We start from the raw sequence: 13,378 nt of genomic DNA, 5'->3' as shown, positions 1-13,378 counted from the left end.
AAATCAGCGTAGTGACCAAGAAAGAGGCATCAGTTATGGATCACATGTATTTCAGGACCACAAATTTCAGTGACTTTTCCTTTTTTTGTTCACTGAAACATAACTAACCTTTAACTATGTTTTTTGGTGAATATACTGAAATGACTTGAAGTACAGTGGTTAAAGTAGAAAAGTAGTTTATTCAGTATAACAACCCCAGGAGCATTCAAGGACCAGCTTCCTCAGTAACTGTGCATCTCAGCTCTGCTCCCTGGATTCCACACTCTGGAATCCAGTGAGCACAGTGGCCATGAGACAGTGACATCATTGCTAAGATACAACATATCTCCCTTTCTATAAAATAACAAAACAAACAAGAAAAACAAAGAAATAAAATAAGACTAAAAGAGAACAGATATAAATTGATACAAACTGGATTTCATATTGATACACATAGAAAATACCAAATCAAGGACAGATGTAATCCTTCATCCAAACTGGTCTACACTTAGGCCTAGTAGATAAAGACGCAGAAATGGGTACATCATCTCTTTTCTCAACAGATGTTTTTGGAGAATTGTCTACCAGACCATTCATTTGTTTGCACTCTAGATCATTACATCTTGTAATGCTTCTCACATTCCATTGTTTACCATCATCTAATTTCACTATATTACCAGTTACAAGAATAATTTGTTTTGGTTTAGACCATTTAGAGGAACCAGGTTTCCGATTACCCATTAATTGTGAGCGTGCCCAGTCACCAACCTTAAATACTTTAGCATTACAACTGATCTTAGAATTGTAATTTTGAACATATTTATTGTGATATTGTCGAACCTTAAATGCAAGGTTCTTACTATCAGTCACTTTTGAAATATTTCTAGACATCCATACGGGTTTGACCTTAGATCCAGCCTCACGCCCTTTTAGTAAAGAAAACGGAGATATTCCCGTAGCTGTGTGGGGAGTATTTCTATAACACCATAACATCTCCTTGACAGCATCCTTACAATCATCATTATTGTTGCTGGCAAGTTGGATGCATTCCTTCAACACTCGGTTGAATCTTTCTATTAAACCATTTTCTCTTGGATTATATACAGAGGTGGTAATGTGTTTTACTCCAACTTTATTAAGATAAGCGGAAAATTCCTTGGCTATAAATTGTGGGCCATTATCTGATAAGATAGCGCTAGGATACCCTTCTCTTCGGAAAATACCTTCGCAAAACTCAACAATATTGGAGGCTTTGATGTCCCTTACAAAAGCCACTTCAGGCCATTTAGAGTGAAAATCCATCAAGACAATTGCGAACTTATTTTCGATACCCTTGACATGGAATGGACCACAAATATCAATAGCAACTTTATCCCAAGGCTTTTCAGGAAAAGGAGTTGCCGAAATAGTAGTTTCTTGGGATTTGTGAGATTTGTCACTAGACATACATGCTAAGCAATTCCTAACGCACCTGCCTATGTCCTTGTCCATTCCAGCCCACCAAAAATCATTCCTGGCTCTCTTCTTCATGCTAGTCATTCCACTGTGTCCCTCATGTAATAAATTCAATAATTTGTCACGCAAAACTGCAGGTACAACTAGTCTATCGCCCCTCCTAAGAATGCCATCGTAAAAAGATAATTCTGGCCAAACCATTTTATAATCGGCCAAAATAGACTTGTCTAAGGATGACAGATCTACACCAACATATAGGTTGTTGATGATTTGTTGTAGTAAAGTGTCATCAGTCACAGCTTGAACCCATTCTTGTTCACTGATTGCATTATTACAAGATTCCTCGATGTTGGCAACTAACCACTCATCATTATCTTCAGATGTATCATCCTTGTCACACGGCAAGGGAAGACGTGATAAACAGTCTGCATTAATGTTTTTATGACCGGGAACATAATTTATTTGAAAATTATATCCCTGTAATCTATATAACCATTTTGCTATTCTAGAAGTGGCTCTAGAAGCACCTTTTGTTGTGAAAATGTCAATGAGAGGTCGGTGATCTGTTCTTAATTCAAAAGAAGTACCCCAAATAAAAGTTTTGAAATGGTCTACACCCCACCAACATGCTAAAGCCTCCTTTTCAATTACGGAGTACGAAGGTTCAGCACCCTTAAGTGTGCGAGACGCAAACGCTATAATTCGTTCAGCTCCATTGTGCTTTTGCATAAGGACAGCACCTAAACCATAAGCACTGGAGTCCACAACAATTATAGAGACATGATCAGGATCATAAGGTTTAAGAGCTACAGCTTTTGTGATATCTTTTTTGATGTTTTCAAAAGCCTGTTGACACAAAGTTGACCATGCAAAAGAAGCGCCTTTTTTCATTAGCAATCTTAAATTATACACTTTGTCAGCAAAGTTTGGGACAAATTTAGAATAGTACTCCGCAAGTCCCAAAAATGATCGTAACTGATCTTTATTAATGGGGTGGGGTGCTTTTTCAATGGCATCCAATAGTTTCATTTTAGGGTTAACCCCTTCATTGGAAATGGTATGACCAAGATAATCTATTTCTTTCACTCCAAACTTGCACTTTTCACCACATACAGTTAGACCAGCATCCTGTAATTTCTGCAGCACACCATGTACTGCTTGGTCGTGAGAAAGTATGTCTTTCCCCAAATGAGAACATCATCTTGAAAAATTCTCACATTCAATTCACCCTTCAAAATACTGCACATGACTCTCTGAAAAACTGAGGATGCAGATGCCAATCCAAATGGCATTCTGAGATACTGAAAAGCACCCTCAGGTGTAATGAAAGATGTTAAATGCCTAGAATCAGAATGCAATTTGATTTGGTGGTATGCATTTGACAAATCAATCGATGAGAAATACATGGCATCTTTAATGCTTGAAATCATTTCATTGATGTGTGGCAGCGGATATCTATCAACCCAAATATTTTTATTTAAATCCCTCAGGTCCACACACATCCTATTTTTTCCAATGGGTTTGCGAGCTTTTTTAAAAGAAAGTATATGGAATATATACTCATCAGGTACCTTGAAACTTCACGAAAAATTCAGCCTTAACCTGGGGTTGTGTGTAGAAAGTCTTCAGTTTGTAGAAAATCTTCAATCCAAGTCGAAATTTCTTTCATCAATTTGTTCAAAAGCATCCCATCCTCATCGCCACTGAAATGACTTGAAGTACAGTGGTTAAAGTAGAAAAGTAGTTTATTCAGTATAACAACCCCAGGAGCATTCAAGGACCAGCTTCCTCGGTAACTGTGCATCTCAGGTCTGCTCCCTGGATTCCACACTCTGGAATCCAGTGAGCACAGTGGCCATGAGACAGTGACATCATTGCTAAGATACAACATATATGTTATTTAATGCTATACTACATCAGGAGGTCTGAGACTTCCCAAGTTGGCTAAATGCTAGCTGTTAGCCTTTAGTCGAGTTCAGTAAGGTTGCTCACGAGCCTTGTGCGCTTTGCGCAATCCCTGTGGCTGGCAAACTGCTGCAGATTACTGCTTTTGCCGGGAGCAGTGGAGTTTGACTGCAAACCAAAACCCATACCCCACTCCTAGGGTGAGCAAACCCCAGCAGTGCCTTTGACGTTGGATAGAAAAGATTAGCTGCAAGGTCAGGGCATGCTGTGGTCCCAAACCACGTGACAACTGACCCTGGCAATTGTATTTTTTTTTATGAAAAACTCATTCATTCATATAGTTTTTATTTTTGGGGGTTTGCAGACCCCTGAAACCATGTTCATGGTCTTTCAAAAGGCCATTTACAGGTCCAAACCACCCGTGAATGAGGGCATGGCTCAGGGATATTTCTTAAAACATTTTTTTATTTTAGACCCTCGAACTCTACTCAAACCTCAGGACATAACGGCCAGAGCTGCCTACTTTAGAACTGAGGAACCTGGTTCGAATCTCGGCATCGGATCAACATCTTGTGATTCAGGGCAAAATAATAATGAACATGTCTTTGTTGCTCATGTAAAGTGCCCCAATTCCTGTGAGTTAAGATTGTTCTATATAAAACTGCAAAGAAAAGAAGAAAAAAAAGTAAGAGGAATTTTCAAGGCCCCTTGGGCCCCTCAACTAGTGTTCGAAGACCCCCAAAAATGGTTTTAATCCACGAACCCGGTTTCAGGGTTAGCGAACCCTGCAACAAAACCTCCCTACTAGGTTTTGGATCATTCATTTTTGTTTTTTGTAGAACACAGTGTTAGCTTCAAGTTGTTCTATGTCGTGGCTATCCAAAAGAATGAGAAGGAACCTCCCTTGTCAAATCACTTTTGTTTTTTGAATTTGCATCCTCAGACTGTCCTGCTGTAAAACTGTTCAGTTTTTGCTCTAGCTTTTTTGCCCCTCCTTGATTTTTTCCCCCTGCATAGAACTGCATGAAAATTGGCATGCCAGACCTTAGCTTTTAAGATCATACTACTTGACATTGCTTTCGGAATGGGATTTCCTTGATGTGTTTAATAGTAATGGTCAATATGAATTGTAAGAGAAGTAACAGGCCTTCAAGTTTGTACCCAAATCAGGGTCTTTTGTGTATCCTGAGTAAATCAGTGTGATCTCTGTCTTATTAAGGATGCAAGTAGATGTCAATGGAATGTGCCTAGTGTGCTTTAAGGTTTAAGGGGCATATATATATGGGATGGAGGTGCAGTGCAGCTCAGCAAGTCACTTTGCTGCGCTGGACTGCACCGCTGGGAAAGGGCAGGAATTTACCCCCTGCGCTGGCGCCATTTTGGCAGCTTAGCACCAATGCAGGCACCCTTGTACCATGGTGCAAAGTGCCTGTGTTGCATGCAGGATTGTTTTTGCGCTTGAAGGTGCTCCTTCCTGCACAAAAGCAATCCTGAGAGGATTTTTCCTCTTTCTATGTGTGCAGCACACACAGGAAGAGGAAGTAACAAGGAGAAATAGAGATATTTCTCCTGGTTACGCCTCTCCTTTGGGAGGCGTATCTTTCTGGTGCAGTCCCAAGTTGACCAGGTTTGGTAAATCTGTGAATGCGTCATAAACCGTGGGAGTTGCGTGGGAACAACCACGTAGTGGCCACGGAACGCCTCCCTTGCGCAGAGTTCTGCAACACGTTCTATTACTCCATACTTTTGAAGCTATTCAAAGCATTGCAAAGTGACTTTGAGTAGCTTCAAAAATATGACATAGAGGTTTAAGTCATGCATGTGCCACGGTGCGTGGAGCAAGCATGACGCAAAGCTCTCATAAACATGGCCCTTAGTTTATCAAGGTATATGCATGCCTTCATAGGTTACCATGGAAAATCAGAAATGGTTTTATCTAATGCCCTAAAGAAGTCATTAGAGAGGCTCATAGATAGCATATTTATCAAAATGTTAGCTCTAGGGCAAATTATCATTTTTATAACTACTGCCTTTTCCACAACGTAAAATATTTGGCTGAGCAAAAATCTAAGAGATATGTATATTTGGTTAGCGTTGTTTTTTCAGTGTAATTAGGTGGTTGTTTCTTCTATTGGGGATTGGTTGAGTGGCCATTTGCCCTGCTTGGAAATGAGTCAGTTTAGTGGGATGACCTTGTGTTTTGTTAAGGTTGATCTCTAACTGGTTTTCATTTGTGTAAACCGTTTAATCTTTGTAACCCAACTCTTTTGTTACTATGAACGTGCAGGTCATCCTGGTGGAAGATCTTGTATATAGGCAGACCACCGATGCTCGGGCATGGAACACCAGCTTGTCAAGGGCTGGAGAGAGATCTGATTTGTACAGATTGAAAAGGATGGGTGCAAGCACGCACCCTTGTTCCAAGCCAATCATTGTGCCCACCCCCCTTGACATGTGGATCCTGTTTACACGGCTTATCCTGTGGTACACGATCAAACTTCAAATTAAAGTCGACAAAACACATCTACAGCGGCGTGTGGGTATCATTAGCCGTTCTCATGACTGTTGGAAAATGGCCCGCTCTGAAGGGTTACCACAAACGTTTTGCCTTCCTCCTCCTCTTTCCTGGCCTCGTTTTTGCTAGCTTTAGAACTCTGCACACTTTACCACTGCTAGCCAGTGCTGAAGTGTATGTGCTCTCTCCCTAAAACATGGTATCATTAGCTCCTACCCAACTGGCATATTTAATATACCTATAAGTCCATAGTAAAGTGCACTACATGTGCCGAGGGCCTGTAAAATAAATGCTGCTAGTGGGCATGCAGCACTGCTTGTGCCACCTACTTAAGTAGCGCTCTAACCATGTCTCAGGACTACCACTGTATGGCCTGTGTGTGCAGTTTACTGCCACTTTTAGAAGGCATTTAAAACTACTTGCAAAACCTAAACTTCCCTCATATTACTCATTTCACCCCAAAGGTGGGCCCTAGGTAGCCCATTGGGCAGGGTGCTGTGTAATTAAAAGGTAGGATATGTACTTGTAAGTTTTACATGCCCTACTAGTAACAAGCTGCTAAATTCATTTTTCACTACTGTGAGGCCTACTCCTCTCATAAGCTAACATTAGGGAATCCCTAAAATACCTTTAAGCGTGAATTCCTAATTAGAAAAGAGTAGTCTTTTATGTTCATGTTTCATGTTTACTGGTAAAATAATAATAATAAATAATGAGGACCTAGCTCTGCGGTCCAAGATCCCATGTGCTGCCCGCTTGCAGAAAGTACTAGATCAATTTTATCTGAATAGCCATTTTTTTTTGTTTTTTTCTAAAAAGAAGTTCCGAGGGGGCTTGAGGACAGGTAGGAACAGCGAAATCCACAGTTTTGAAGTCAGTAAGCTGGTAGACCTGCCACCAAGGCATATTCTTCTCACTTTCGAAAAGCAATCCCTGCTAACCCAGAGGGTCTTAGATTCCTCAAAGGAGTTTAAGGTTGAATGAGCAGCTGTATGTAATGAAGGACACTGATTGTAAAAGCTTTATAACAGTAGCACAACACCGTAAACACAATCTTCTACTTCACAGGAAGATAGTCTAATGTAGCTAAGGAAGATCCCATAAAGACGCATTTCAGGAGATTGAGTAGTAGGCGAGTCGCTGCATTCTGCACTCAAAGTTGCATCATTCAAGACTATGACACTCCTAGGTACAACAGCTTACAGTAATCCAGCCTTGAGACAACTAAAGCCTGGACCACGGCTTTCCCCGCATTTTCTGGGAGCAAATCCAGGATCTTTTTCAGGGTCTTCAAGATTCCCAAACATTTCCCACCTAATGCTGTAATTTGGCTATCAAAGGACAACTTCTGATCATACCACATGCTTAGGTTTTTAACTTTTGGCTTGGGGCTGGTTAGCAAGCCGAGAGCTTCAGGCCACCATGAGGTTGACCAGATGTTAGGTTTTTTGCTTGTAATCAAGACCTCAGTCTTCCCTGCATTCAACTTGAAACAGTTTTGTTCCATCCACCCAGTGACCTTCTTCGGACACGACCTTAATGAAGAAGCCGTAATTACCGCATCTTGGGGGAGGGTGATGATCAGCTAAGTATGATGATGATGAAAAACCTGTAGAGTGCACGAATGCCCAGAGGGATCTTGGCGCTGTAAGTAAACCAGGTCAGAGAGCCCTTGCTAATTGCTAAATAGCCAGGTCTTTAAGATTTCCTGAAGGTTAATAAAGTAGTGGCAGATTTCAGGTCTAGGTGGAGACTGTTCCATTAAAAAGCAGTGCAAATAACAAAGCTTCTGCCTCCCCAAGAGGAACGTTTGAAGGAGGGAACAATCATATTTCTGGATGAGCTAGACCACAGCGTTCTACTGGGAAAGTACCATTCAAAGTTTTCCTTCAAATAGGCTGGGCCTAGTCCAGGGAGCACTTTGAAAGCAATGCAAAGAGCCTTGAAGCTAATTTGCTGCTTGACGCGGAGCCAAGGTGACCTACTTATGGCCTGAGGTGCAGATTGAAATTTAGGTATGTCCAGAAGCATCCTCGCTGCAGTATTTTGCAATGTCTGAAATGTGTTCAAGAATCTCCTTTGCAAGTTCCAATAAAGACCATCACACTTATCTAGTCTGGATAGGACTAGGGCAGCGACAGGTGTCTTCAATAAATCAATGGGGATGTATTGAGGAATTTACTTCATTATCCTCAGAGTATAAAATGCAGAAGAAGTGACAGCATTAACTTGATCTTTAAAGGTTAGCTTCTCATCCGCTATAACACCTAGGCTTTTTACTTTCCTAAACAGGTGGAGGGAGGACTTACGGTCCCCATAAAGGGGACCAGAAGGAAATATTGTTGCAGAAAAAGATGACTTTGGTCTCAGCAGAAGTTAACTTAAGACAGTTGGTATTCATCCACTTACTTCACTGCCTTCATTCAGTTCTGGAATAAAGGAAAGTGTCCCTTTTTGCATGGCTATCCCCACTTTTTACCTGACCTCTGCTGCAACCTAACTTGATGTGCCATGGGCCCCTGCCAATCAGTTTCCCACAGTCTGTGTTCTGTCCCAAAACGGAACCTTTGCACTCACAATTGGCACATCAATGGCCACAGGTAAGCCGGGGACTGTGACCAGCGAAGGCCTCTAAGGCACCTATTGTGCTACCCTTTCAGGCCCTGTACCTTAACACCCACACACTGCTATTACAGGCTGCTTGTCTTGGTGCAGAGAAAAGTGAAGAGTCGACATGGCACAGATCCCTGTGTGCCTCGCCTGCAACCCATGGTATGAGGCCTAGATAAGTCACCCCTATAGCAAGGTGCACTAGCCCCCAGGTGAGGGTACAGTGGCATAAGCCCTGGCCCCTACATTGTCTAAGTCCATTCTTAGACAATGTAGATGTAGTAAAGCCATACAGAGTATATGGTTTTCGAGTTGGTCATTATGAATCCCACAGCTTCATTATGGCTTTAATAAAACTGGCAAGTTTGGTAGCAAACTTCTCTCAGTGAAATGCATCTTAGAGATGCCCGCTGAAAAACGACCACCCCTGGTATGGTTCCTGAATGGCTGCCCACCATTTGCCACCATCAGGCAAGTTTCTGAATGCCTGGGTAGAGAGCCTCTGCTCTCTGGATCCAGAAAAAAGCAAATCCTGGGCAGAGATGTCATGCCTCCTCCCTCAGGATGGGCTGTGTCCATGAAGGGGAAGCTTCAAAGGCCTGCCGCCTTTTTAAAGCTGACCCTGCCTTTTGCTTCTCTCAGCAACCGGCTCCCATGGGTTCTGCCCCTTGCTTTGGGCAGGAGAATCAGTGGGAAAACCAAGGTAGGGAGAGAGGTGTGTCCCCCTTTGCCAACCCCACCACTCAGGAGGGGGAGGTGAGGTGAAGCACACATCTCAGTCCCTTCCAATCAGGGAGAGGCTCATGTCCCCCTTGCACTGGAGAGTGGCATAATAGGAGGTGTACCTACCTCAAGGAAGGGACCCATTGGTTCTGGCCTGCACACCCCTTTCTAACACTCCTAGATCTAGAATGTAAGGGCCACCCTGAACCTTACCTTCTCAGATTCGAGGAATAAAGAAGGACTACTACTGCTTTGGCCCAAACCCTACCAGCCAGTCCATCTCCGACCTGCCTACAGCAAAAGAAACCGATGTGTCCAGCAGCCAGCCGCCCCCCAGAGTCTAAAGAACCTGCCCTGCACTCACGCTACAGACTCCGTATTTGCTCAACAAAGATTCCAAGACCAGAATCTGTATTCCAGTGACTCTGCGATTCTGCACCACTGGACACCCGACGCCCACCTGAGTTCGAGTGGCCCAATACCACGTGGAGGTCTCCACAGCGATCATGACCTAGAATCTGGTGATTCTCGACCTCCCTCAAGACGACGCCTGCAACCTCAACCAGAAGGGTCCTTCCACTGCGACCAGAGATGGTAAGAAAGCCCGATGTCAGAAAACACCCCTTCACCCTATATCCCATGGGTGATGTCTAAAAATCCCCCAAGAACCCAACTTACCTCTCCAGCCAGTGGTCACCTACAGGAAGTCTCCCTGACTGAGCCTGCCAAACCGAAGGTCCCCGCACAGGGTCCCGACGCCTTCTTGGGGATCTTGCACCCGTCCTCCCCAGTGCCGCTGGTGGTGCAGCTCATGTGATGGTCATTGGACCCTGCATTGCTGACCTTAACCCCAGGAGCTTTGCCCTCACACCCGAGTGGCCAGCTCATCAGCAGTCCTCAATGAAAGCTCCTTAGCCCCGTTGGCTAACATTGGGTCCCTGCACTTTGCACTCGGCTGCCCCAGTGCTGCTGATGGTGTAACTCGAGTGCCATCTAGTCCTTGGAGATCCTTGGTCCTATCTGCCAAAGCTCCCATTTGTAATACGTTTGTCTGAAAAAACGATAACCTTTTGTTCCCATAGGAACTCATGTTATGAGACTTTGGGCCTAAAATGTTCTAAGTGTTGAACTGTTGTTTTTTACTGGAAAACCGAAACGTTAACTCAAAGGCAAGAAAAAGTCTTACTTAACTTGTATTGTGCAATCCTTAGGTGTGGTCGCCAGTCCCGGGACTCAAAGTAATCTACAAGTAGCGAAAAACTATTCTAAAAGTAATTACTGTGTAATTCAAACAAATGTATGATGTTACTACGTATACTAATACCACGCATGCCATTACAATGTGTGTATTACTATATCAGTACGGATATAACGACCTACCATTACAACGCATTCTTTTACCACGAATATGCCTTTACCACAAATGCCAGCACAACGCAAAGGCATGCGTAGTAAAGGCACACACTTGGTAAAAGTGTGCAAGGTAAGCAACATTAGCCTGCCCTACCATAAACCCTAAATCCCTAACCCTGCACAACCCCTCCCAACCCCTAATCATTTCCCTACTCTAAACCACTACCCCTGCTTAACCCCCCACCACCAATCCTTTCCCTACCCTAAACCCTAGAACACTACCCCTGCATGACCCCTGACACCCAGTCCTCACCCTACCCTAAACCCTAAAACACTACCCCTGCACAACCCTCTCCTAGTCCTCTCACTACCTTAAACCCAAAACACTACCCCTGCCCACCTCCCTCTGACCCCAATCCTTTCCCTACCCTAAAACACAACCATGCACAACCCACCCAACCCCAGTCCTCTCCTTACCCAAAACCCATAAACACTGCCTCTGCACAACTCTTCCCCTTGACCCTCAGTCCTCTTCCTACCCTAAAACACTGCCCTCCATGACCCCCTAGCCCCGCGTCCTCTCCTTACCCTAAACCTTAAAACACTATCCCTGCACGACCCCGACTCCCAATCCTTTTTCTACCGTAAATCACTACCCCTGCATGACCCCCAATCGTTTCTCTACCCTAAACCACTACCCCTACATGACCCCGGCCCCCTTTTACCATAAAATAGTAACCCCCACCTCAGACCCAATCCCCATTACCTCTCCTCATGGTGCCTCCTTCTCCTTGTGGTTCCTGGTTCCCTCTGGTTGCCTGAGGGGCGGTGCACGTTGTTGTAAGGAGGCGGAACAGACTCTGTTTCCTCACAACAACGTGGATCGCCTATATTTTTTACAAAGCATGTGCTTTTACCATACATCCCTTTACAACAAAATTTGTCTTAAAGGCATGCGTGGTAATAGCACGTGCATTGTAAAAAAATGCGTAGTAAAGACTACACGTTGTTACAACGCATGCTTGGTAACGCTTGCATTGTAATGGCATGCGGGGTAACAGCTGCGATGTAATGGCTGGTACCCAATTCAAACTGCTTTTTAAAGTGATACCCACTTGTAGCAATTGCAGATCCATCCTTAATTTCATTTCTGTGTAAAGCTTTACAATTGAAAGTATATTTTACCTTCCTGTACCAAGTCTTGTTTGGTTCTAGAGATGAAATACAAGTATACCTTTTTATACTTACCCATTTGGTCTGGATTCAGTCTCTTGATTGAGTGATTATAATAAATGCCTGACAACCCCTCTGGATAAGCCTAACTGCTCGCCCACTCTACCACAAAGACAATTGTTGGTACTTACCTAATTTAGCCTCTGCCATACCTCTGGGGACTTGCTGGACTCTGTGCACACTATACCTTACTTGGTATAGTATATACAGAGCCTGCTTCCTACACGAAATGTCTCACCTGTGTTGTTACTGGTGCTAGAGAGCAAAATGTCATTTTGGGTATCGTCAGCAAAGGATACCAGCGACAACTCACAAGATTTGATTGAGCTGGCCAGAGGTGTAACATACATTTTAAACATTGTGAGGGACACCACTGGGCAGAGAGAAAAGTTCTGATATAAATTCCTTAAGGGCAACTGATTGAACATGATCATCAAGGAAGGAGTGAAGCATGGCCAAGGAAGCATATTTGAGCCCGTTGCTCTGGAGACGGTCAATCAACAAATCATCTGTGTCAAATGCTGCAGACAAATCAAGTAGGCTAAGGACTGCTCTGCCTCACTTATCTAATGTTGTCCTAATCTCCTCTGTACTATCAGAGAAAGCTCCCTTGTGACCTATATTTCTTTTATCTGATTGAAGATGAATTTCATATGGACTGAGATAAATTTAAGCAGTAACAAAATTCAAAAGCATAAGCATATTTATAAACCTTCACATCATTTATTGATTTTCTTTGTTTTATCAAAATTCTTTTTATGCTTTCTTTTACATCTTTTTACATATAAAATCCATTTCATCAACAATTACACACAAATTAGCAATATAGTGACATGACATTTTCACTTGTCAACACCTAAGTTAATTACACTCATACCACTCACACTACATTCACTAATACATATATCCGGAGGGTGGGAGACAAGAGATAGTTTTGAGTCTACACGACTATTTAGAGCAACTGCATTAAGCAGGATCTGAACAGCACAGGTCGGCGCGTTTCGGTGGCTTTGATAATGGATAACACCACCTTCTTCAGGACCAGCCAGATACCAGACCAATCTCGCTAACCCAGGGGGTACTATCACTATTGCGCCACCAGAGTTACACAACTGACCGGTTGGCTGTGTGTCGAGCTTGTGAGAACTTCGTTGCTATGGACCGAAGTTAGTGACCCTATGAGGACACAGTGTTCCCTTGATAATATATTTGCATTGATACCTCATCCAATACACAGCGAATAAGAGAAAAGTTTGAATCCAGCCACAGTTTTTATTAAAAGATTTTTTTTATTTGATAACAGAACTCTGGTGGAGCAATAGTGGTAGTACCCAAGGGATTTCTTCAGTAGAATTTGCCTCTATATGGGTACTTCCAAGGTTGACTTTTCACCCCAGATAGTTTAATTTGGTACCTAGGCCCAGTTGGCCTTCCTGGCGGAATATCATGCCTACAGATACAATCAATACTATGTTCGTAGGGTCAATGGGCCTAAAGCTGTCTTTTTTCCTTGTCCGCTGAGGTATGCCTTGTTGCTTCATTAGATTTTATTGACAGGATGCATCACTCTTCAGGGTAAAGCTGTGCCACTCGCTTGAGCAATAC

General features: G+C 43.1%; 1 pseudogene across 1 annotated transcript in view; it reads left to right on the top strand.

Moving 5' to 3' along the window:
- The window catches only part of LOC147726128 (uncharacterized), a 261,305-nt pseudogene that overhangs the window by 230,359 nt on the left and 17,568 nt on the right, over nt 1-13,378 (top strand). The gene's annotated exons all lie outside the window — the stretch shown is intronic.

This window comes from Lissotriton vulgaris, chromosome 3_1 (genome assembly GCF_964263255.1).
Source record: "Lissotriton vulgaris chromosome 3_1, aLisVul1.2, whole genome shotgun sequence".
Classification (NCBI taxonomy): domain Eukaryota; kingdom Metazoa; phylum Chordata; class Amphibia; order Caudata; family Salamandridae; genus Lissotriton; species Lissotriton vulgaris.
Note: the sequence above shows the minus strand (reverse complement) of the source record. Positions and strands in the feature narration are given on the sequence as shown.